General features: G+C 38.3%; 1 protein-coding gene and 1 long non-coding RNA gene across 4 annotated transcripts in view; one reads left to right on the top strand and one right to left on the bottom strand.

The window, feature by feature from the left end:
- The window catches only part of LOC119659766 (pituitary homeobox homolog Ptx1), a 146,149-nt gene that overhangs the window by 12,818 nt on the left and 107,128 nt on the right, over positions 1 to 26,203 (top strand). The gene's annotated exons all lie outside the window — the stretch shown is intronic.
- LOC119659787 lies at positions 7,878 to 8,834 on the bottom strand. Its single transcript, XR_005250373.1, has 3 exons — positions 8,695 to 8,834; positions 8,548 to 8,628; positions 7,878 to 7,936 (listed from the first exon to the last, which is right to left on the bottom strand). It is a non-coding gene; the product is annotated as an uncharacterized LOC119659787 (long non-coding RNA).

Genomic DNA, 26,203 nt, shown 5'->3' with positions numbered 1-26,203 from the left:
GTTGTTCGAGATCATTTTGACTATTCGACGCTAGGAAAACTTCATCCGCATAAAGCAGTGTATAGAAGAATAGAGTGCGATAGGTTCACAATACACAATTTTAACCTTCTATAAATTTGTTGATAATGGTCGAAATGTTATTCAAACTTTCCAAAATTCCATTATATTATAAAATATAGTAATATACTATTATTACCTTTTTTTAAGCAGATATCGGAATGGGATATATTGTGATATTTAGATTTCGTATGGATGCATCATTGTGATATTTTTCAGATTTTTCGGTTGGGTAGATTCTGAAAACGAGACCTGTTACACTTTTTGCCGGATACATTTTGAGCCCTCACTCCCCTATGTTTGTGACTCGGTATCAAAAATATCATTACTTTCAATAAATACTAATTCAGTCCTTTCATTTGATAGCCCACACGTCCATATTCTGTAACAAAAAATGCACACTCCCCTTCACATGTCTTCCTTAAACCCAGTGGAAAATAATACCACCCTTTGTATGTAAAGGGATTCACAAACCACACGTTCGCGCCAAATTTCATGACAATTGGCTTAGCCGTTTCCGAGTAAATTCGGTTTTATAGACAGACAAATAGGCAGACATCGAATCCATTCTAATAAGGATTTGTTTTACACAAAACTTTGTAAATAGGACTTGGATAGTCTCAAAGTGAGATTCACTTTGTTTACACATAGTAATAGAGAATTATATTAATCTGATAGTTGACAGTTGTAATCATTCCTTGCCTTTTGGAACAGTTTCTGTCTATCCTTTTATCCAATACCATTCTATCTATACTATAATACCAAACATCTGCATATTTCCCAAACAAATTTTGTGTCTTTAGCAAATTTGTCTCAGCCTCTAATTCGATAGTTGGTTGTGTTTGCTGTGCATACCGACGAGATAAGTAAGAAAAGTTCTTTCGTGGTGAGATCATTTGGAGTCCTAGATTCAAATATATCTCAAATAATATTCAATGAAAAGTGCAGACAGCCCGGGCCCAGTATAGTCAGCTGAGTAATTATCTCATTTTTGGTGATCAATCTATTATCTATCTTTTAAAATCCTCAGCTGTTGTGACTGCATTCTAAGTAATTAAGAAACTTGCTCGCCGTCAGACCATCCTGAACGCAGGATAAAAAGCATGAACTCTTTACCTTGACACCCGAAGATCCGTTGGGAACTTTAGGCAAAGCCCGTTAACTCTATCATTACTTTCCCTTGAGTCCTCGATTTGGCCTTAGTAAGATCTTTCACCTTTCCTCCATAATTTTCCAACGGATAAGGTTTGAAAAGAACATTCAACTCTGGTCCATCTCGGCTAAACATTGGCGCTTATTTTTCTGGTTTATGTGGATAAACGGACCTTCCGTTTACATTTTGTATATTTACACTCTAGAAAATCCCTAATCATACACTAATATGAACTCTAAATTTACCTCCACAATCTTCTTTGAGTATCATGCAAAGCGAAATATTTAAAGAAGATAACATTTCATTTGGATCTTGCTTAGATAATCTTAATTCGTTTGACTAAGGTTAGAAGTCAGTAAATAAATCTTCTCTGTAAAAATGAAAAAAAGTTATCTTTTTTCTTGATGTAAATATGGTAAGATTCGAAAGTATATTGTGTCTGCACGTGACACAATGAAAGGAAATTAAGAAAAGATAGGAATGATTGCATGTAAGGAAAGTAACTCGAATCAAAGGGTTGATAACTACAGTAAATATCATATTGAGCTACATATATATTTAGTACCTAAACATCACATCGTATACTACATTTATTTTATAATTATTCATGTATATAATATACTCCAAGTAATGCATCTATTAATCAGCCGAAGTTAAGTACGTGGTTTCTGGCGTTGAACTTTTTGGTTGCCCTCAGTATTTGCATGAAAAAAAAAGATTATTTATAATTACGGATAATCCTAGTGTATTTATTCGGAGATTTCGATATTTTGGGGAGTCAGTTGGCCCTTCCTTAATTTAGATTTAGATTTAGATACAATGAGATTGTAAGTACTGAGGAAAAGAGCAACTGACTCCCGAAATATCGATATCTGTGATTAAATATACTAGTGTTATCTCTACTTAAAAAGCAATCTTTTCATTTCATTCACTCGAAGTTAACTTATATGTATGTAAGCTGCATTGGGTTGGTAACTAAGTATTTGCGGATTTACCAAACAGGGTAAAATCAAATCTTCTATGCATTGTATTCCACAGTTTCAAATTCCACATTGAGTACGAGTTGGCAAGCGAGGAATTCTTTAATGAGCTGATCGGATGATTATCTAATATTTTCGTCGATCGCCCAAATGTACATAACAGTCCCAGAAATTGTTTGGTTTTTGTTGAAACGTTACAGTAACGTTGGTCGAAAACTATCCAATATTCAATCCATTGTAGTTCGTCTACTCCTCCGTGCCTTGATGGACAAACATTGATGCATTCGTAGTATGTCCGTCACTGCACATATCAACCACGAAAAGCCAATCTTAACCAATTCACGGACCTGGAAAACTGTAATTATTGTTGAAGGGAATGCCGGCGAAACTTGTTTCCCTGAAATACGCAAGGGTGAGCAAGAATAATGCAATTACTATCCAAAAACTGCTATTTCGACGTACTTCGACAAGATAAGACAAGAATTCTGCTTTGATCTCTCAAATCGATCAGCACGAGAAGGATGAGAAAGGCGTCTCCCAACCAATCACATTTACTCTGCGTGTACTTGATGCAACTCTTGTTATTACAGATTGCGTATCAGGTGTCCTTGACCAACGTCAAGCCATTGCCGAAGGATTTCAAGCCTATTGTATTCATGAAAAACATGAGTCCTGAATTCCTGGAATTGTAATTATGGAGATACTAAATATTTGCGAGAAATTGTTGAAAATGTGAGCAAATAACGTTGAAGGATTCAATCGGTTTCAGTTCTGGTTTTCTCAGCTAGGCTTTCAAGAAATTCAATGCCGGTAGCCTTAAGTTTTTTCTTTGTTGTGAAAAATACTATCAGACAGCATTCGAAACAAAAAGATTCTGACAATAAACGATCTTCCTCCATGTACTTTCTCGACCCCATACAGAATGTTCGACCACACCATGATCAACAGAAAAAAAAATAAATTCTAATCTTTTTAAAAAAAATTATAATTAATATCGACAAGCTGGGTGAATATTAGGGGGGAAAGTTATATTGAAGTTTGATCTGCGCCAGCTGATGAAGCTTAGCTTGAGATGAATGCCATGTATTTGTCATCAACTCTCGTTGTTCAGAAATAGTAGACCACCCCTGCTGTCAGAAGCTGCATGGGCTAGTAAAAAGGAACCTATTGACACTTTCATAGCTTTGTAAGGAGGAAAGACTGGGCTCTGGGCGAAAATTAAGTGCCTCCCCCCCCCAAATTTGCATAATTAATCTAAGTTTGTTAAAGTTTCACTGTTTCGGGCGCTGGAGAAACCTCCAGTCGTCCCCCCTGTCGATGGGAGCGTGTGTGCGGTTGTGTTTTCTCCGATAAAGTAGCCGCCGGCATGAAGGCCTGTTTCATGGGCCCCAATGAGACAGTAATATAAATCGTAGTGCCATCGAGGATTTACATATTTTTAACTGTATGTGGTTTCTTTTTTTATTTTACTACCAAGCCGCAAAATCCAGTCAAACTTCGCTAAAATGACTAAAAGTCCCAAGTATCTAGGATTCTGTAGGCGGTTTGCAATGAGCGTCGAATACAAGAGTCTTGTCTGCAAAATATATGCGAAGTTTCCGCTTAAACATTTGGGTGTGTCTTTTCATGCTGACGCGATTCATCGAGGTGGTGCACAATTTAGCAAGAAATGAAGTCTTAAGGAACCAGTGTACTTATGCGAAATCCAATGGCAAGAAAACTATGTCACGCTCAATAAAGAGCTCGGTTTTGGACCCTAATAGAGAAAAATAATGCAATGACTTGGAACTCAGCATCCATAAACAGAAATGAAAATTCTTTGGTATCTGAGCTAATAAAATTATATATATATATATATATATATATCCACATGGCTTAGTAGCTGGAGTGATAGGCTTTCGAAGCGGAAGGTCGCAGTTCGAATCGCACTGGATGTCGGATACCAATCGACTCAACTTTGAATGAGTGAGTATCTTAAACAAATCAGGGTAATAATCAACGGCGAGCAAAATGCTTCTACAATGTACCGTACTCCTATAGTGTACTGTTACGGTCTCGAGTTAAGTGTTCTAATACACCTTGAGACCCAGATCCAAATGGAGTCACGGCAACGATTATTCTTATTATTAAATTGTATTTCTACTATTTTAGGATAACCTATAACGACGGGAATAAATTAAAAGTAAATATCCTTGCATCATATTATCTATAGCGCATACTTTTTAGTACGTTAGCAACGGAGACAGTTCATGAGTCCCCTTGGAAGCGTTCTGTGAGATTGGAAAAGGATTTATGACCGTGACATCCAGGAAATAAGAGGAACGACCGAAGAACTTACCAGCTTATCCCTACTAGTAGTGGTACATTTCAAAATGCTTATGGCGCAATCTGAACCCAAGCGCTCGTAGGATTGTGTGAATCCCTCCAAGAAGAGCCTTATGTACTAGACTAGATTGTCACATGGAAGGTGGCGATTTAAATTTCATCGGTGGCAGTGTGTATTATGACTGGGTGTCGGATGCTAGTCGCCTCAGTGCCTGAGTCAAATTAGGTTAATAACCCTGGGCGAGCGCATTACCTCCTATCATCCAAATCTCGAATGAAGTGCTTTAACATGCTTTAAGGCCCAACTGGATACTCACGTCAATGATTACTAAAAAGAGACTTAGAATCATATTGGATATGCTCACAGATTCCTAGTGGCTAAACTGCCATCTTGGGAAATAAGGAATATTTGTGAAAATTATCTTCAGATTCTGTGGTAACGGTGATGAAATATATATTCTGGAACAGTGTCTGGGACTTCTGAAAAGCAGAAAACGTACCTGAAGGTACATATAATACAAAAATAATCGGAGCTGGAACCTTTAGAAGTAGGAAATAATCTTAAATATCTCTCAGTTGAAATACTTATCGATATACTTTAACTATTAGTTATAAAAGAACCATCCAAGGAATACAATAGTGCTAAAGCTGAGAACCCTCCCCCCACCTTCACTCCAGCATCGAAATAGTTTGAACCAGACTCCAGGTCATCCAGGGAAACCGTGAGGGATTTAGGTACAATATTTAAAACTGGCAATGCACTGCAACCACACAGAACCTCAGCATCAGCATACAACTTGATGTCATTTAAGCACATAAAATATGTTAACCCTCTCTTATGGTAGTATGTGGTCATATTTAATGCAAAGCCAAGACCTCCTTTTATCGCTTGAACAAAAGTAAGTTAGTGCCGAGGTATGCATTGATCCATCCACTAATAACGAATTTTATCAAATTGTAAAGAGTTGTAAGCAAATCATTGGTGTTGTTTCTGCGAGTTCCTGTACAGTGTATTTGTGAGGGAGAAGGTAGGTAATCCCTGCTGTGAGGAATGATGAAAGTGGTAACCAACGGTGTATAATTCTGTTGCTCCTGTTACTCGAAACTGCGCTGTTTTCACGCATTGTTGGAATTTGCTAAGTTCACTGAAAAGCACCGCTGATTGCTCAAGTACAGGGTACTATAGCACACGCCATACCTTTGTAACCAATTGAGTACGGCAACAGCTTCGAATCTACCAAAATACACCAGTGACTGTATAATAGAGGCATATTAGAGCACAGTGGAGAGGCAATTTCATCATTGATTTCAGATAAAATTCTCGGGATCGCTGGAGATGCGTAGACCCTGGTCTATATAAAGGAGACTTTAGCTTGATGGTGGGTACCGAAATTGTTGCCCGCAATGAGACGTGGTGTTGTCAATGCCGTCGCCTCTAGCCCATCGGTTCTTGGCCAGCAGTTTTCGCGATGACCACAAGTAGAACACGTTCCGTGATGACGCCCGGAATTGTGTCAGCCTGGGTGACTGGACTACAACCCGCTACACCGAATGATAAATAGGTTCATTTCCCCAATCCATTCCATCTGCAGTCTCGTTGATCCTACTGAAATGATAGCTATGGATTGCATCACAGCAAGCTAAGCGGTTTCAGCTCTTTCAGTCCGTGAAAGGTCGGCCCAGTCGTCCGGTCCTGCTGGTTATTCACACAGCATTCCATCCTTCTCATAAAGTGATGGTATATTTTATAGTTATCTGATGCTATCATGATAGATTCTTCCCCTATTAATTTGCAAGACAATAAAGTTCTTGCGCTTTTCATAATTACCTGTGTGACACTATCAATCAAAGTTATTTCCTTTGTTTTCACAATTGGGATTGGGAACCAGTCTTAACCTCGGCAGATACAGGATTTTACCTAACACTAGCAGTACGTACGAATTTTTTAGACTCGGATTTCCTATCTACTTCCAAGACATCAAGAGAAGCCTTAAGCGATTTAGGTATAATACATGTAACTGAAAATGTTATGGAAATTACAACCAACCTGCCGAGACGCCGAGTTTCTTTGACTCCTTGAGCTAGTGACTCATAGTTTACCTTCTTCACCAACTATTTCCGTTAACTATTGCTATTATTATTAACTTCTTTTAGTTAATTCAATTTGCATGCCCCCAAAAGTCTTCTTCCACTGTTAGTGCTCACTTTCATGCATGTGTAAATGCGCAAATATTGTATTAAATAAGCTTTTTGGGGCTGCCATATGTAGGTGTCCCGAAAGGCCTGCACTGTTATTTTACTGTTTTGTGTAGTTCTAGGAGGACTAACTTGGCAGCCATCTTGAAATGTTGGATTCCATTGTATGTCATACCTTGCGGTGGATGGACTTTTCACCTTTTTTCAATATGTGACCCACACTCTGCCACCTCCGTCTTCCGATCAACACGCTCACTAGTGTCTGTATGGCAGTAAAGCCTCTTATTTGATATTGTCTCAGATTTGAGGGACTTGAGTTGATGAAAGCTTGGACCTTTCGAGTAACAATCAGCAGCAACAACAATTGGGCGATATTTTACCCATTAAAGCATCAAACGAAATTATCTGGATATATTTTTTATGTAACCAAAGTTTGAAGGTCCTTTATGTAGCCAATCCAATCTAAATGCTTTCAGATGAATATACATATATATCTATGAGGTAATAATTTATACCAACTTCCCATTAGATTAACGGCGAAACTTAGAACGATTTACCCAGAAGCATCTACCCCGAAAATCCACAATTACTTGGTTACCCGCCTAATAGATACTAACCAGTGCAGACAATACAAAATCTTCTATTTATATAAATAAACGGCGGCTATGCACATATGAGATTGTTTTGATTGCATTATAATCGTGCCTGATGTAGTAATTAAGATTGAAAATTATGAGTTTATAAGGCGTAAATCTTGTCTAAATACGACGGGATATAATATGACAGGCCAGTCAGAGAAGTTAACATGTTCACTTTATTGTATTTCTCTGATTAAATCGAGAGACAGTTTTTGAACTATTTAGAGAATGAAAATACGTGGGTATGTAATGAATTCCGCTTTGTAATTTATTTGAGTAATAAACAGAAAGTTTACTTTGAAGCAAGTGATTCTAGATAATGATCATGATCAGCTTTAGTGTTCCGTAAATGAGATCATTTAAGCTACACGGGAACTCAGAAATTTAGAGAATAGTTTGATCATTTGGCAAACGGAATATGTTGTATTAAAGCGAATTAAAAGTCACGTAGCGTATCTCAATTAACTATTATTGTCATATTTACAATTCTTTATAAACATAAATCAATTAATTAATTAGATTTAAGGGGGTTTTTCAGTTGACAAACCATTCTTGATTTTTTACAATCGCTACGATTTCGTCAAACGCTATGAAAAATAAAAATATAATATATTATTCAGAGCCAAAAATAGTATCGATTCACGGCTGTCAACTGAGCAAATTGATTATCCAATTTTAAACAGTAATGAGAACTCGCCCTCAGTGGAATGCCTTTTTATCATATTTTTGGCAAACGCATAGTCATGAAGTGTACAAGTTTAGAGGGATAGTGTTGCAAAAGCAATTACTGTACACCTAAACATATGGACACCTACATAGTGCACGCGACATAGATACATATTTATAGAAAATTGGTTTGAAATAGCAAAAAGCAATAAAAGTATGCTCAATTATATGAATTTCTTGAAATAAATTCACAAACGAACGCGTTGTATTTCACCAAGCAAACCAACAAAACAGACTTCTTGGCATATTATGAATTGTATTCGTTTGGGCATTCATGCCAAGAAGAAATGATAGCTTTTTTGACGATGTTTAACATAAACGTTCAGATAAAATATTTGACAAATAAGCAGTTTCATTGCCTATTGTTTTCGGCGGGCTCATAAATTTATCAGTTGGATCAGAGGTGCCGACAATTTTTTTAGACTAGTCCCACAAGCATAATTTTTAAATTAATTTATAGATCTTTACGTACATCTGTACACTCATATTTTTTTCCAGTGTTATTATGTGTTTTCTTTTTCTATTTGACACGATCTCCATCGTCCATCACATTCTATCAATTCAAATTTGAAGCTTTATCAATTATCTGGCCATTATATTTCTATCAAAACATACTTACGATATAATTTGTATGTATGTCCATAATTGCTTTCTTACTGTATCTTAATATTTTCGTTATATTTGTTATAATCGACCATAATCACCTGTGGTAGCAATAAAAATAAAATAATTGTAAAACATTTACTCGAGTGATAATCTCAGTCAGAGAACTGTATTTTTTCTGGTTAGTTATCGAAAAAACTTTATGACTGGCTACTGGATTAGGAAAAAATTTCAGTACGTTCAAGTGTTCTGTGATTTAATTGAAAATGGGCTTAAAAAATAGAATCACACTGCAGTAGCCTATCAAGTGATAAGATGTGTTCGCGTTGGATTTTTGCAAGTAATGTTTAGATAAAGGTGTTCTAGATATTTTATCGATTCCAGATGGGCCGTTTGATGAGATTTCTATAAAATCATTAATTAAATTATTCCGAATGCAAGAAAAATCATAATCACAATCGAGTCAGCGATTACAGTCTAATCAGATGCCACCGCAAGCCTCAAATCAACAAACAAAGACACGCTGCATGTTTTATACAGGGAACGTTGTATAAGAATATCGCCACCCTACTACGTATGTGTGCATCAACTCGAAGGTGCATAAGCTAAATTTCGGAGAAGGTGCCATCATACGTCAAGAATATACGCGGTTATACATTGCATTTGGGTCACTAAGAATTATAACATTTGGTTCTAGTCTTCTTTCTAGTCCTAGAAAGATGATGTGCCAAGTGCATCAGCTTATAGGATTCGTAACCCCTCCTCCGCTTATATCCTTGCGAGACCGCTATAAAGTATTACTTCGCGGGAAGGACTCTGATCTAGACCATTACATTCAGATTATTCGTTCAATGCACTTTTCAGGCTCGTTTCAGTTCTTGGAGTTTTTTGGATTGCGGCTATTGTGTGGTTTACTACTGTCCACTTCGCCTCTGACCATTGCATTTGCTCTACGAGATTGTGGGGTGTTCAACTTTCTAATGTGTCAGATCCTAGCGACGCGTTTGAAACGGTTGCGAGATTCGTCAATGCGAAGCAATGCAAATACGTCCTGTCACCACCGTGTTCAGAAGGGGACTATGGCAGGTGGTAGTTTAACTCTGCTTCGCTCGACCCATCTTTCAATACATGGATCAAGGCATGGGTCCAAAGGCCCTTTTCGAAATCTGGTCATTGTGCTGCCACCTAATAGATGCTAGTTGCTCTTCACAAGTCTACAATCAATTTAGCCTACATTCGACCATTCGACGCGCCCCTTTTCTTATAGAGATAGTATATTTCATTCATCAAAAAATACAAAGTGGTCATTTTTACGGCAACAAACACTGCCTCACCTGTTGATGCCAGGTTTACCATGGCCATCCGCAGCTGTCATTGCGGTGCTTTGTAGCTGCAACTACGGTAAGTTGTTTTCATGGCAATCAATGTTATCTCCTCAGGCAAGCGAATAATAAGCAGTGCATCGTTCATGACATACTGCAGGAAGCCCAATATAAAACCATAAGAAACACCTGCTGTCCCAATGTATTGTTTACGAACGTTCCAGACGGGTCTCTCCGAGAGGTAATTTTCAATTAACGGTGCCAAGTAGTTAGTAACACCCATTTTGTTGAAAGTTTGAACTTCTTGACATCTATTGTCATCATCGCGTAGCACCATGTTGAACCGCTGGGTGAGGTCTACTCTCCTTCTGGGGAAGAAATTTGTGATTATTTTGAAAAAAAGCTGCAAGCACTTCACTTGGGGTGATTTTGACCAATATATCTTATTCATTACAACTTTGTGAGTAGCACCCTATGCCTGCAGCAATCTTGTTTTTTTTTCTCGTATGTTTTTTTAAAGTTACTGGAACTACCGGCATTTTTCCTACCGCTTCTAACGCTTCAACATCTCTCTTGCCTGGGAAATGTCTCCCCGTTAGCAGCAAACTTGACTACAACGTCGCGATTCCCTGCTTTCACCAGTAGTTTGGTTTTCTAGTGTCCTACTGACGATTTGCGCCATTATATCATCACATACTTCAGTCAAATGCAGACCTAGCAGATTCACTTTTTCCACCCCTTTTTATTTCTGCCTCTTCCCGAAAAGCCCCAGTTAACCAGTCAACTATCCTCGTTTTCTATTTCCACCTACAGCTTCTGATGTCCTCATTTCCAAGGTCGACAAAGATAGCCTGACGTTCATTTGAGTGTTCAGCAGACTGTCAGATCGTTCCTCGAACCAACGAGGTCTGCTGGAGCCTTTTGGCAGTCTAGCTAGGCCTTGCGATAAAGGGTCGAAAGGGGGGATTTCCCCCGGGTGCGAAGTATTCTTGGAGCCAAGAATGATAATTTCAATGAAAAAAGTGGTACCTGACCCAACTCGTATAATTTTCATCCAAAGCCCCGTTTTCCCCAATACCTTTCACTCCGGCCACGGATTCTCTCTACGGTCCTGAGTGTAGCAGCTTTACATTGATTTTTACTTTGACAAAAGAGGCTTCTTGAAAAGCCATTGTTACACATATCGCGGCGTTTCCAGGCATATCACTCACCTAAGTTACGCTATGGTACTTTCGGTATGGTTCATAAATTACCGCCTTGTCTACATTCGACTCTTATACGGTGTGCGGAAGCAGTTCCTGGGTTGCCACGCAGTGGTTGCGGTTGTTTATTTGTACAGTTTAGTTCCTTACTAAATGCCAGCGATCTGCGAATACCTTCAACCTATCGGCCGTCTAGATCCCTTTTCTACTTGCACAGCATACATTATGGGTGCAATCCTTGATAAATTGACCCTATTCTCCGCAAATTCTGCACCTTTTCAGCTAGTAATGTTGGCAGATGCATGCTGCTACAAAGTGGTTAAAATAAATGCCTCTGAAGTATCTTTTTACAGATACCTGCTAACTGAGTCTATATATGACCTAATCTATCTTCACTTTGCCTACGATACTATCGGCTGTTTCAACGGACAATTTAGCAATAGTGGCTCTGTATCTCAGCATGGCTTCCTGGCCCTTTCCGTAAATTTACTTTGTCTGGGTCCTTGTACTTACTTGTTATCCCCTACTCACTGGCCCCAAAACTTAGCTTGATCTTCTAACAGTTCCTCGAGTTTGCTGCAAAAACTATCCAAAGGCTTGTTGCTGGAACTGTTTAATTCCAGCATCCGATTGGCCGCATCGCACTAGGCAAATACAGGGTTGCCTAGTGCGATGCGGCCAAGTTTGTAAGTTCCACATCTGCGTTTACCTTCCGATGGATATTGGCGTTGAACATATCTCCCTTCTTGGAAATAATTTTTATTTCCGAACGGATCCTCTGACTGTCCTTTTTCTTTTTTAATGCTAAACCTTATCCACTTTTTGAGATAGAAAACAAAGCAGTTGGTGATAAACCAAGATTATCCAGGTCTGCCTAGCGTTAAATTTGATACATTTGTTAATTTTAGAAAATATAAATTGTATGCATTCTGGGAAGAAAATCTAAGGACGTTACGGAAAGCAACGGCTGAGAATCGAATGGTTTGTTTAGAAGTGAGCTTGTTAAAAGAGGGAGACATAAAAAGGGAGTTTCCCTCGGGACTGGAGGAGGAGGTAATTATGGTACCATAATTACATTGATTGCCTAATTTTAAGGAGGAGCTAACAATTTTCACTTCTACCTGGATTTTTTCCCTACTACGCTGTTTGGAGGATACTGATCTTGGCGCTAACGTGTGATGTTAAAATTTACTTGCTGCTTCAGATCAGTGTCAAGTCTTCAAAAGCGCTGCATAACGCTAATAACTTGAGCACTATAATCGCAGTATATCAAATATGGAAAGAAATGTCACTTCCACAAACTGATGGGACAAATGGCGTCTCTCGAAGTGATACCTTAATTAGTGCGCAGCCATCAACTTAATTCATAATAGCTTTAGTATACCATTGACAAGCGATGGAAAAGGAAATAGCTTGCTTTTTCTAGCATTTTTCAGAGATTACAGCAAGTCGAGCGAGTTTATTCACCATTTGTTGTTATTCGCACTAAGAGTAGGTTATAAAACATGAACGCTGTAACAAATCAAACAACAGCTTGATCTCCGTGTTCTGCCCTATCGAAAGAGAGGAAGAAGACGGTGATTATCCCCAAGTTTGAGGAGAGCCCGGTTAACTTTCAACCTGGGTCTGAATTTTCCTCTAAAGATCTTGCTCGTATTATATAACTGCTTCTCGAAATGCCTTTATCTGCTTTATATGGTAAGTTTTCAATTTTGAAAAATTAAGTTCGAAATACAGAGAGCAGGCCTTGGTAGAAAGCAGTTCAAAAATAATCCTTAAACGTGATACAGGTATACTTCAGTCTGATTCTTGCGGAAGAAAAGTATATCCCCAATTGGTTGCATTAGAGCTGCTTATGGCCACCAGATAGGAGCAAAAAGCCCTCGTAGAATACCCAGCAACCATCACCAAACTGTCTTCTGGGATAACTAAAAATGTCCAACTAAGAAACCACCACTCCATACACTAGCTTGATCTATGCATGCATGGCCACCGAGACGTTCCTCTTTAGCTGACAAGTCTCAAATCCTTCCATATTGAGCCAGTTACAAAATTATGCAAACTTATGAAAATTTGCAAGGTGCCACGTAGAATGTAGTGTCTCCTCCTAGTGAAGAACTTTTCATGAACCATCAATGTTTTTCTAAGAAAGATCATATAGGTAGGTGTTTCAATTTAGAGTTTTGGGAAATTTTTCTGGAAAAATTAAACATGTTGCACCCCCAGAAGCAAAGTAAGGTTTTGGGAAACTACATAAAGTTTATATAGGATTCGATAGATCACGTTCTTGTTACATAGAGTAAAAAAATACATCTTAATGGTTTGAAATGATAACAATAAAGCCTTAAAGAACGAAGTCCGTGCTCGTGGTCAAAAGTCGGCAGCTTCTGTCATCCCTTTCTAATCTCCTCTTTCTCGTCCTCTCTCATTAGACCCGGCAGGGATCCCGACGGCTCCCTGGCGTCCTTCTTCCCACGTAATTCTTTTGCTCGCTTTTTTAATTTGCTTTATCGTGACATGTCACCTACTTTTGCCACATGACTTGGCCAGTTGATGTTTGGGCGTTTTGTCCTTCAGTGGTTCTATATAAGGCAACTTCATTCCACCTATTAAGGCCCAGATATTTTGAGATCATACAATTGATTAAACTGAAAAAAAAATACTGTTCAGATTTCCTTCCTTTTACACTCAATCTTCACACTAAAACAATTGTTTAGATCCGGGGATATTACTTACTTACAAGTCCTGCAACAAATCTTGAATTCCGAAGATCATTTGATTGTAATTAGGCGGTGTTTCTAGCGATTAATTATTTGAAATATTAAAAACTTGTTTTTCCTATTCGCTAGTGTTGATTTTTATTTTGCAAAGACCGATATTTCGGGAACCGCTTGTTCCCTTCGTCAGCGCTAACAAGTCTGCTCATCAGTGGGTTTATTAGATATATTTATACTAATCTAAATCTATAATACTATTCTAATTATAGCTGGTGGCATGGTATTATAGCTTTAGGTTTGTATAAATATAGCTAATAAACCCACTGATGAGCAGACTTGTTAGCGCTAATAAAGGGAACAATTGGTTCCCGAAATATCGGAATTTCCAACACTAGCGAATAGGAAAAACAAGTTTTTATTATTTCAAACGAAGATCATTGTTTTCCTCAGTGGTGATCTACTAAACAAATTTCCACTCCAGTTGTTATATTAGATGCCATAGTATCCAAATTTCGCCGAAAATTGTTTAAAAGATTGCAAAAATAGTTATGAACCTAATAATTACAAAATTTTAGGAATGGGGTTTTCCAAATTTTTAAATCCAGCTTCTTTGTTCTATTATTAAGCTAACAAAATACATCCGCCAACTAACAACCGGCTATAAAACCACCCATTCCAATTACTGTGCCGTTCATTTTCCCTACTAAAAACGTGGAATTCCTGTAATATAACTTTAAGTGAAGCCAATCTAGCAAGTGCAATTATTTCACCATGTAAATGCATTGCAAATAATACATGCAGTGTTATATTGCCCCCACGAACGTAAACATGTGCTTCTAAACAATGAAATGATTAGATAAAATATTGAGGTTGCTTCAGATGTCAATTAATGCGCATTTTTTGTTGAAATCCTTATCGAAAAGTATAACGATACAATGTTTGTAATGAAGTGTATATGTACGTACGTAACGTCTAGTAAAAGCGGAGTCGACGCATACCTCAACAACAAATTCATCAAATATGTCAATGGACGCTGTTACAACATAATAGCAGAGTATAGGGTGCAATGGTATAATTTTGTTGAGCCTTGGGTGGAATTTATGCTACGTTGAAAATTGTAGCGATAACTGAGATTAGTTGTAATCAAATGATCATCTGTTTTAGCATTTGGCACCTACAAATGAAAGGCTGTAAAGCTGTCTGGAAAATTGACAAACTTTGGCCGTCCAGATCCGTCCACACCCCGCACGCAGACAGCTTGATACCAAATCCCCACGCGGAGGCAACCGATAATCTCCTTAAACTAGATATCGCAATCAAAGGAGGTGAACCCTCAACAAATTTTCATATGATACCTCTTTCAGCCTCAAATAGCTAGTTAACAGGGAAAGTTGCAGGAACTGGAATGAACCCGGCAACTAGAGCCCTCCTCATGAAGTAATACTGCACAGTGGTCCCGCAGGGATATGGACGGAGAAGTTCGGGTGGTTTTAGCGGGTGAGGATCCCACACTATGCTGCAACTTCGGGTAGCGGCATCTGTTGAAAATTTCTACCTACACCCATAATTTCCTTAAAAAGCTTTTAAATCGTTTGGTTTTTTTCATCAGGTACTTCCCAATATTTATATATGATATTTCTCCTATCGTCGAAAGAGGAACCTAACGCTAGACCATTATTAGGCCGACATGCATTTTTCTTAAACTTCTCATGCTTGGAATGGAATCACCTGTAGAATTTTAGACGAAGAACAGAAACCCTTAAATAAAGTACCAACAAGGGCTCAGAAGATAGAGTAATGTTCAGGGACGGTAAGAGTCATTAAACGATCGGGTACGCAAAGAAGTGCTACTTTGGTGGTATGTTCATGCATTGATGGTGATCCGCACAAGTTCAGCGAAGCTCACAATGGCCATCCGCACTTGCAAAGCCAATATCATGAGCAAATTATACTGTGTGTACTGGGGTACATAATACTGTTCTTCCAGGTACAAGTGCCGATTATCGCTGGCGAATCCGTTAGTATTATGATGCTGTTCTGTTAGGTGGCTTGGGCCTCGAAAAATAATTTAGCATTTGCATCTGATATATGGCGATTCTATGCTTACACACAATGCCCAGTAAAGCAATAATAAGTGTTAAGTAACATCAGTGCCGATGTGATATCACATCACAAAATATCACCGAATATTTTAACGCGCTCGATTCATCACGCAGCCCTTCGCAAAATATCTTACGATAGCATATAAAAATCTGTTCCTTTTTTTATCTCTTGCATTTTTTCATTCGTTAACTACTTGTTACCCTACATTTTCCACTATAAATGTGATAAACACCACTCTTGTCATAGATTATATTTGGTGATGTCGGCTGAAGAGTATAATATCAGATGTTGGTATACTGTTAAGGTAACGAAAGGTGATCTTTGTAATGTTATTTTGCAATTTTAGTATTTTAATTATTAGGTGAAGACGCTTTACTGTTTCTTACCAGGGCAGAGGCAAATCGTCAGACGTTGCTTTACCTCTGCCCTGGGAGCAGCGTGATAGTTCGTAGAACTCGACATGACTGCGAATTATATTGAGCTTAACTATTATACTAATACTTTGGGCAAAAGCTTCGCCAGAGTTGAACATATTTTTTTAAGGATTGCGTTGTCGTAAGTCCGCATCCACTCGTTTAGGACTTAACACCCAAGAGGTCCTTGGACCAAAAAAAGAGGGTGTAAGTTGCTCCCAATTTGGTTCGGTCCGACATCAAGTGTATGCGGACTGAGGCCCCCGACAAAGCTTCTAAGAAAGACTTATATTTCCAGAAAAAACAAGGCAATCGGGGACGTGCAAATGATTGATTCAGCCCCAACTTCCCCTAAACCTAACAATCTACTTGCAATTATTTCGGTTTAAATCCATCAATCATTTAATACGTATACCCTACTAAGCCAAACTAAAGGGGAAACATCAAATCCAAAAGTGAAAACATTAAGGAGTCTGGTGATCCAATAGACACTAAGCAAATAAATTAGTACTAAACGATCATCAGACGTGAAAAGGCGACATCAGAAATATTTTTATCGATTAATAGTATGAAATGCCGACGGCTTTTCGTATAGTTTGGAGCATGAAAAAAAATTTGTCTGGTCGAAAACGAGAAAATGAGTTTGAAATTAGTCTGGAGTACCGTCGGCAAGTCTTTAATTTCACCCAGGAAAAGTTTAGTGACTCAAGAGTAGGCAAACAATCAATTGATATTCAGAATTGGAATGTATATTAATTTCGGTTTGATAACACCAGGCTGCTTCGTTAATAACTTGGATGTGTTGAACTTCTTGAAATGGTCTCTGCCGCTCTGAGGACTTTTGAACGCTATTTTTATGATACTTTAAGGGGCAGTTTTAGTACGGAAGCTTAGTACTTTCCTTCATTATTAGCTCCATCAGCTGAACGCAAAATGTGCGTGAATTGTAATTCATTGTAAAGATCTGAAAATAAATGGACATGAGTAGTAGTTCACAACCTACACTTAACAATGCAACTAAAGTCCGCACACCAACGCAAGGGGATGACCAGCCCCTTTCTCGGCTTGAAGTCCTTAAAGTAATGCTCACAGAGCAACAGATCAATCGATTTATCGGCTTAACTTCAAACCATCCTGGGGATATTTTATTCTATTCCACTCCCTCGCAACTCGTGTATGTGTGACCTGAAGACGAGAGTAGATTTTCCCAACATTTTCTATATCTTCGTACTGCCGGCGTATAGCTTTCCACTTATAGTTTGAAGGAAGCTATTGTTGCTCGATGAAACTACATAGTATCAGTAGTCAATTTATGTAGTGGCGTGGACTAGAACGGAGCCACCGACGCTGGTGGACATTCTGTCTAGAAGTTTGTTATTGGCAGAGTAACCAGAACGTTATGTATCTGTTAGTATTCGGGTATGTTCGAACATAAGTATGTATGCCTGTATCTATTCAGGAGTATCATTTCCTGTAAGCTGATAACCTTCCGCAGAGTCCATTTTCTAGTATTTGCGCCTTGAGCTAGTCCGATTACCCTTGAGGACAACCTCTAGACTTATTCGATGTACTGAAAAATGAACTAAAAATGTAAAGAGGTTTTCACTTAGCAGCCAGGAACAGAGTGCAGATACTGCCTTTTTACTGTATGTGCAATTTAAGTTTAGAGAATGTTGAAATAGAATTTTCATCCCTTATGCTTGTTTGGGAATTGATATGTTATGATATGGTGCTTGATATTTGTTAGATGATGTAGAAAATACAATGATATTATACGCTTTAAATTTAATTATAAAATTTATAAAAATCATGAAGCTAAAATGAATGAATTGGGAAATCTCCATGGTGGTGAAATGTTGAACCCAGTAATGTCAACTGATGCATGGGGCGAGGGCAGAGTCAAATTGTTATACGTGCTAGTCTAAAATCGACCCCACAACGTCTTTATGAAGAAAGTTATTATTTTTGTCTGTAATTTATAACAAATGGCGCTCAATGTGGGGCTTAACCTTCGCTTAGTTTCAAATAAATGAACCTGTGGACGATAACGTTTTACAGCTCTCAGCTTCGTTTTGGTATGTCGGATAAAGATGCATTAGTTTCTTCTTTCTTCTCACATGGGCTTCATCTGCCCTTGACTTCAGGTTTCAAAACTTGGCCGAATGCAAGTGTTTCTAGTATTTATTCTCATTCCATCTTGTAAAGTAGACTATGCTTCCCTTTGGTAGTTAACCATAAGATCTTGTCGTTGAGGACACATTGTTGGGGTCTTCACAAGTGTCTGGGTTAACGGGCCTTTGCAGCCTTTTTTCGCAGGGTGAAGTACAAAATGAGATCAATCTTAAACGGAACACGGAGTCGACTAAAGCTATGCCGTCTTCCGTGTTCAATGTTTTATCATTAGTTTGTTCTCGAATTCCAAACAATGAAGATTGCATTTCCGCGATTTTCTTTTGTTTTGATTAGGTTATAAGATGTTTCTCTTTGATTAATGCACTTTGTAGAAGAATATGTCTGTGCACTGATTTCTAATAAATTTTGCGCTTGATATGGCACTTTGCCATCAGTGAGTTCTGCTGATTGAGAGTAGCGGAGTTGAAAAACCAACGAAAAGAGCAGCCCCCAGGAGTTAATTTTCTTCACCTCTTTTTTTCTAACTTTCTTATTTTTTATTTTGGTTATATCTTCTTGAATACCTTTCTTTTATTTTGATAATTTCCTCTTTTTTTAAAACAATTAATTACAAATTAGCGAAATATTAACTTAACTATGTATTGAGTTTTCTGTTTTTCTGCCTTGGGTATTGTTTTTTCGCGCTACTTCGCCATAATTATAAGACGAGTGCTGGCTGATTGAACATGTGACAGGAATTCTCTTGACATATTCGTGGGCTATCCTGACTTCCATTGTACTAGTACACTCCTAGCAAGCTTTCGTGACCAATTGTCACTTCAGATGATTCCACGTATAGTCTCGGGTCTGATCGCTCTAATAGAGCATTCACCTACTGCATCACGTCCAGCAAACTAAAGTGAATATAGTGTTTCCTATTTCCTATTATTTTCTAAGGTGTCTGGGTTATGTCCTGGATATAGAAGCGACTATAGGCCTGGATCTTTTTTGCATGATATTACTTTCAAATGAAGTATGCAGCTTGAAAAAAAATATTTGGGAAAAAATTCGAAATAGTACAGGAGGAGTTTTGTGCTCTAGAAAATCACTTCGTCGAAATATTTAAAGAGTGCTTCTAGAGCAGGTATGATTCCTTTGCCAAGAAATTTTTTTTCTAACATTGACAGTACACATTACACGCGTTATTAACCCCCTTAGATGTTAAACTTTCTCAGTAATACTGAGTGGGAATGACGATCAAGAGTACCATACATTCCAATTTCTCCCCTATTCCTTTTTAAATTGTCACAGATTGTCAGACACCAAGGAATCAAATTTGGATTATTCAGAAAACAGTTTGATTTTAGCTGTTCGCTGTCTAATCATATCAGTTCCGATTTGCAATTGAAACAAGGTTGCACTCTCAATAAAAAAAGTTTTCCAACTGTCCTTTGGGGTGACCATTAAGGAAAAATTTCGGAATACACTAAAAATATATCCTTTTCGTAAAAGCGGCGGAAATGGGCAGAGATTTGTTAGATAGTAACCAACAACTCTCTTCGGCAATAATATAGAAGACCCTCGCAATGCATTTTCTCCAACGTGAACGAGAATTCTGCCTATATATACCTATTCTGGGTTTGAGCGAAATGATCCTTCTCCTGCGGCATTTTACTATTGTACTTGGGAAAATTATGTGGTAGTAGACGCCAATTCGGTATCGTCTATTACTGATAGCTTCCGAAAGATGCGCACTCGAGTTATGTTCCAAAGGAGAATTCCTATATCAAAGGGGAAAAGCTTTCTATTAACAACCCCATGCCGTTCAGGAAAGGCTTCTTAAAGATAACAATATGATGGTGATCTGTATATCAGGATGGGTTCTGACAACACGTTGCTCAGACTTGTGGTGGGAAGGCATGGTCTCAGTAACAGTAAACAGTAACAGTAACAGTAAAGTAAACATTCTCGTCATCAGTGGAACACTGTTTGAGCCCAGGGCCTGCCACAAGGTCAGGTGGAGTTCGGTAATGAATATCTAATCGAATCAATCACAAGTCGGCTCATTTGGGGCTAGGAGAAGTTGTTGGCCACATCCTAGAACAATGTTAATAGATATGGCTAACTCGGAAGCATGGAGGCGTATGGAATTGGGAATTGAACACGAGCAGGGTGGACATGACGCACTCCAATTTTGTTATCATGACAAAGTTCGAGAAGTGCAGCATAGAGCACATCATGACGAAAAGAATTTCATCATTGAGTTGGCTATGGAAGTAGAGGCTGGCACAGATAGAGAATAGAAAGAATTTGAGTGTGATGGCAAACCCTTTGATGGTATTTTTCATCCACAATGATTAGTAACTTAGTAAATGGGAGGACTACCATTCTGAATCGTACAACGTCCGGTGAAATTTCGTGTCTTGTGGATGATATGGAAAGCCACCGTAACATACGTATATGGACTGCTCCGCAAGCAGAAGTAAAATAATTTTTGTTATGAACACGCCGAAAAGTAGTTGCTCAATTGCTACTTCAAAGTTTTGGGAATCTGAAGTTTTTCTCAGTAAGTGGAAGATGAGGATAATCATTAAAATTCCGAATGGATGGGTATTCGTGTGCGCCCCGTTATCTTAAAGAAAGTGCCTTAAATAATTCTGGACTTCATTAAAACAATTCGAAAGTTCAATCGGTAAGGAGTAGGTTAACTTTCGATCAGGACGCTCCTGTACCGACGACATAAACACTGTTCAGATCGTTTTAAAACAGCGTGAGGAGTTTAAATCCCTGCTCAACTGGTCATTCATCGATTCAACTCAATTTAGGAAAGGTATTCTTTAGCGCTAATAGCTTTTATAAGGTAAAATATCAAAAAGAAATTCGAGGTACAAAGTAGAGTTCACCATGTTTGAATCCTGTAATCGGTATTATTTCTGCTCATGGAGGGGTCCAATGGACCATGAAATCTTTTCTCAAACGCTTCGACTACGCTGGTATCTGTTTGCTCTCTCACTGATTCAAGGAATTTGGCCAACATCGAAGGTGGTGATAAAGTTGAATATTTTGGACATGTCGTTTCTGCGAACGGCGGCTTGGCTAACAACGCTATATCCGCCTTCGCTGTTTTATTCGAAATCTGCATGTTAACGTTCTTTCTGTGTTGTCATGTGGGATTAACAGATGAAAAGAGACCTCGATTATTACTCAACGCTTTTTTGAAACGTGTCGTCGAGGTAATCTGGTCTGACACAATTTCGAACGAAGAAGATGGTCAGAACTCTTCCTATATGCTTTAATGGGCATAAGTTTTGATCAATTGGACAATAGATAGGTCACACATTGTAAAAGCGTGGAAACCTCATTGTGGGGTATGCCATGCATTTTATTCAGCTGTCCCAGAATACCCAGTGAGTGGGCCACTCTAGAATTACATGGCGCGGAACAGTAGAAGGAGACTCTAGGTTTCCCGGAAAGTGAAGAAACCAACGGGCGACGCTATGTTTCTATCCATAGTGGTCTATGCATCTATGCATGGGAATCCGTGCAGCAGATATAAATCTGTTTTGATACTCAAAGCAATAGCCGCTTGCCGTGGGCATTAACCACCTCTTTTTCGGCTCCTATATCGACGATGTAGAATGCCATTTGTAATTTACTTTTTTAAATAATTTAATTCATTTGCTCTGAATACATTCCTCATCCTAATTTAAATAATAGCACGACTTTGCATTTTCGTCTTTTGCGTTTTAGCCTGGTTTCGATCGCGTATTTCAGGATGCGACGAGTTCGTCTTTGCAGTGTTAGAAGCGATATTTTTTCCTACCTTTTGATTTGATGGTCTTTTTTTTGGGGGGGGGTCTTGTTTTTTGCGTCCCATCCCGATAAAATTACGTTCCTCGGATATAATACGCAAATTCCGTATGTCTAGAAGAGTTGTAGCACAGTGGGATGCGAGGGCGTTGCAACAGGGACTTCAATGGTCAACAATTGGTACGTGGTTTTTTCATGTCGAACTTGTTGGTTGCCCTCACCGTGTGAGTAAAACGACCGGATTGTTTTATATATACGGACAACCCAAGGATATTTAATTGTAGATATCGATTTTTCGGAAGCCAGTTGCTCCCCTCCTCAGTGCTAGGAATCGGTAATTTTCGAGATATTGGGTGTAGTTCCGCCCTGACAATAGGCGATTCTGGTTGATCATTAAAAATACCGTCCAGCATGGAGTCCTAAAACGGTATATGAAAGTCTTGAAAATATTGTAAACAATATTGATCTTCTCAGATTGATCGGCTGCAGGTCTTATTTTCCTAATGATGTAAACATTTCTTCCTCACTCGCCTATCTTGTTCTGGAGATTAGGGTTTCGTATCTCTTCGTTCATTAATAAACAGCAGAAGATTGCTTTTCTTGAGAATTTTTAGTTTCACAAGCGACTGCTTTCTAGTGGCCTCTACAATGAAGCTAAAGAATGAAGAAAAGATCGCTAGGATGGCAGCCTCTACCTATTTTGTCCTCATCTGCCCGGGTTCCATCAACCTCTGCTCTAGTTTTCCTTTTCATGCTTTTTCAGAGGAGTACTCCTCAGTATTTCAGCCAGTATCATCAAAATTGTAGGCACTTCATTAATATCTGCTCACTTTTATTCATTGGGTTCTTGCAGTATTAAGTCGTCAGAATTCACTGTCACTGTTTAAAATTTCGCACAATACTCGTATTTTCACTATACTATCCACGGGTAGTCAAATAACTATAGCGCTAGCTGCTGCAGGATGGCATTTTGAGTCTATTGGTGTGAAATTCTGATAGCTGTCGTACGCCTCTTATAGCTCGGAATAAAGTGCACGAAATTATCCCCATTTTTCGTATTCTTTAATTTTCCACAAAACATTTTCATTCATCTCCACCAAAATCTCAAATTATATACACATACGAAGTCCATATACTCACATATCCCTCCACAAATCAAAACTACATACCAATGGATTAGAATGGGGGATTTGAAAGATTTTCTCTTTAATCTCCTCAAATGATCAACAGATGAGCTTTTATTAAAGCGATTATCATTAATAATCGCTACAGATACTCGAACGATGTACAGGAATACGAATTTGTGTTTGTGAATCGGTTTAGTATGTATTTATTGGCCGATACACATAGGCTGGCAAAAAACGGTCTGACTTGCAACCATTAGTTAGTCAGGCGTGTCGTAGCCATTTTGATAAGCATCATTTCTTATGGATACCATATGGGTTGGTTCTTTCACTGGTTGAGGGTTCGTTGCATGTGTTTGTTGAAAATCTGTAACTGAAATATATTTATTGATTGCTGGAACTAGTTTCAGCAATTATCTTTTCATTCCGTTTATTAGAGTTGATTTAGTATCTTCCAATATTTCGACTGAACAACTCATCCAAGTTATCCAATTTTCAGAATTGCTGCTCAAAATTTATTTCTTCCTCAAAACTTCCATGGATGGAAAACAATATAATTTTATCATTTTTCTCCGATATCTTTCCACAATTCAAACTCCAAGAGGCTCATCGAGACTACCTCCGCCACCACATATGATATCCATAATAATTCCTCCCCAATACTTGGACTTCTCAATGAGCCCCAGAACCTAAAGTATGTGGAGGATATATTCGGCAAATACATCTCAAATCCTTGTTGATCCTCATTTGATCTCTTCGATGTAATATTTTAATCGCTTGGCTTACAAGTGAGATGATACGAAGGCAAATTGGCTACCGTTTTCTCAGTTATTTGCCACTCAAAGTAAAATTGAATGAATGGCGAATGTATCTGTATCTGGTTATCCAAAGTCGGCGTACGAATAATCCTCTGTTTTGGATACGATGGAATCTTTAAAATTTCCCCTGATTTGTGCGTCTGAGTGAATATTATTTGAATTTTATTGTCAAGACATTCCAATTTTACAAGAAAATTTTGTGGGAGGTGCATGTTTTATATTTTTAGTGTTGAGGAATTTTCATGGGAGTTTTATTTATGGCTGCTCATATAATGGGAACTATTTCATTGTCGACAGACGCAAAGTTATTGGCTTTCTTAGCAATAGTCGGAAATAAATTTATGATGGTTCCATAATATTGTAGAATGTTTAATCGAGTTAGAAATATGAATTCAACATTGAATGATTTAATGCAAGCATTTCAATAAATATAACGAATATAAACAGAGAATTTTAGTGGAAGTCTGAGAATTTGTTCAAGCTTTAAGCAACGGTGTTTGAGACTCGTAAATAGACACAGAAGTTGTGTAGTTATGATTGTAATTAATAGTAACAAATCATTATGTATGCAAACTTCTTGGCAACAAATTTAGTGCAGTCGTTTTTAGTCGATAGTGCATACTTCTTTAGTTCCATAAACGCCACTTGGTTGACATACGTTTCTAAATATATTGTAGAAAAGGAGCTCGCACCGATTCAATGAACATGGGATCTGGATCTGGATCTACGAGGGTAAACGCCAAAAAGTTGGGAATTTTCAGATTCACTAGTACCTAACCGCAGCTCATCGGTACTGATCGATATTACTAGCTTTGCTTGCCTTGTTTGCAAAGCTGGGTTGCTTGATACCTCGGTCCCCCAGACGTCATTGCCAAAAATTACGTGAAAAGGGAATTACTTCGCAAGACACCTAACCTATGTCCTGTTAAATATCGACATTTGTAGAACCAAATGTAAAAAAGTTAATCATAATACCTACCTGACCGCGTGCGTGAAATGGCACTAATCGCTACTTAGAGGGAAGGGTTATTAACGACAAACTGCATCCTCATCTCATAATTTCTGCAGCTCCTGATCCATTTGAGGCACAACCTTCTAAGCTTTCTAATAATAACAAACGTTGGTGCTTACAGCGGATCATACGATACAACCTATAGTCTTGAAACACTGAAAGTCCAGATATGTTGCACGCTGCTAAGAAGAGTGTTGTAAATCACATTCTGCCTATAAGAAGAGCATTATCACCAAAATGGATATTCCTCTTGCCGTCCAATTAGGTACGTAGTATTCAATGAGAAAAATAGAAAAGGAAGCTAAGATTGTGAACTTAAGGCAGTCTGATTATGAGCCTCTTATTCTCCGGGGTCTTCTCTTTTTGAGATGAGGTCGTGCATCTTTAAAATAGCTTTGTGGCGGTCATAATTACTTCAAGGAAACGTATCTGGTAGAAAAAGTCAATAGTTGGCAGAATGTACAATAACGACCATCAGTAGAATTACTGAACGATCTCGGTATCACGACACCTTTCTGAAGTTTCAGGAAAAAAATTCCTCGGTCGGAACTGAAAGAATGGCGTGTCACCAAGCTAAGCATCATATAATCACAATGCCCGGACTACTAGTTACTTTAAAACCCACATGTTTAGCTTTGGACAAACTGAATATCGCGAAAATGAATTCCATACCATGATCCATCTCAAATATTGATTGTGCTGCACCCTTATATATGGTGCTGAGAACAAATAACAAATGGAGACCGTGCGTAGATTATTCCCAACCGAATAGCCGGACTGGCGTACCCAGTTCAAGACATCCATGATTTCGCGCAAACACTCTACTGAAAAAAACATTTTCCGAATAAAGGCACTTAACAAGGTCCTAATAACTGGAGAAGATATGACAAAA

This window comes from Hermetia illucens, chromosome 1 (assembly GCF_905115235.1).
Source record: "Hermetia illucens chromosome 1, iHerIll2.2.curated.20191125, whole genome shotgun sequence".
NCBI lineage: Eukaryota > Metazoa > Arthropoda > Insecta > Diptera > Stratiomyidae > Hermetia > Hermetia illucens.
The sequence above is the reverse complement of the archived record's forward strand: the minus strand, read 5'-3'. Positions and strand labels throughout refer to the sequence as shown.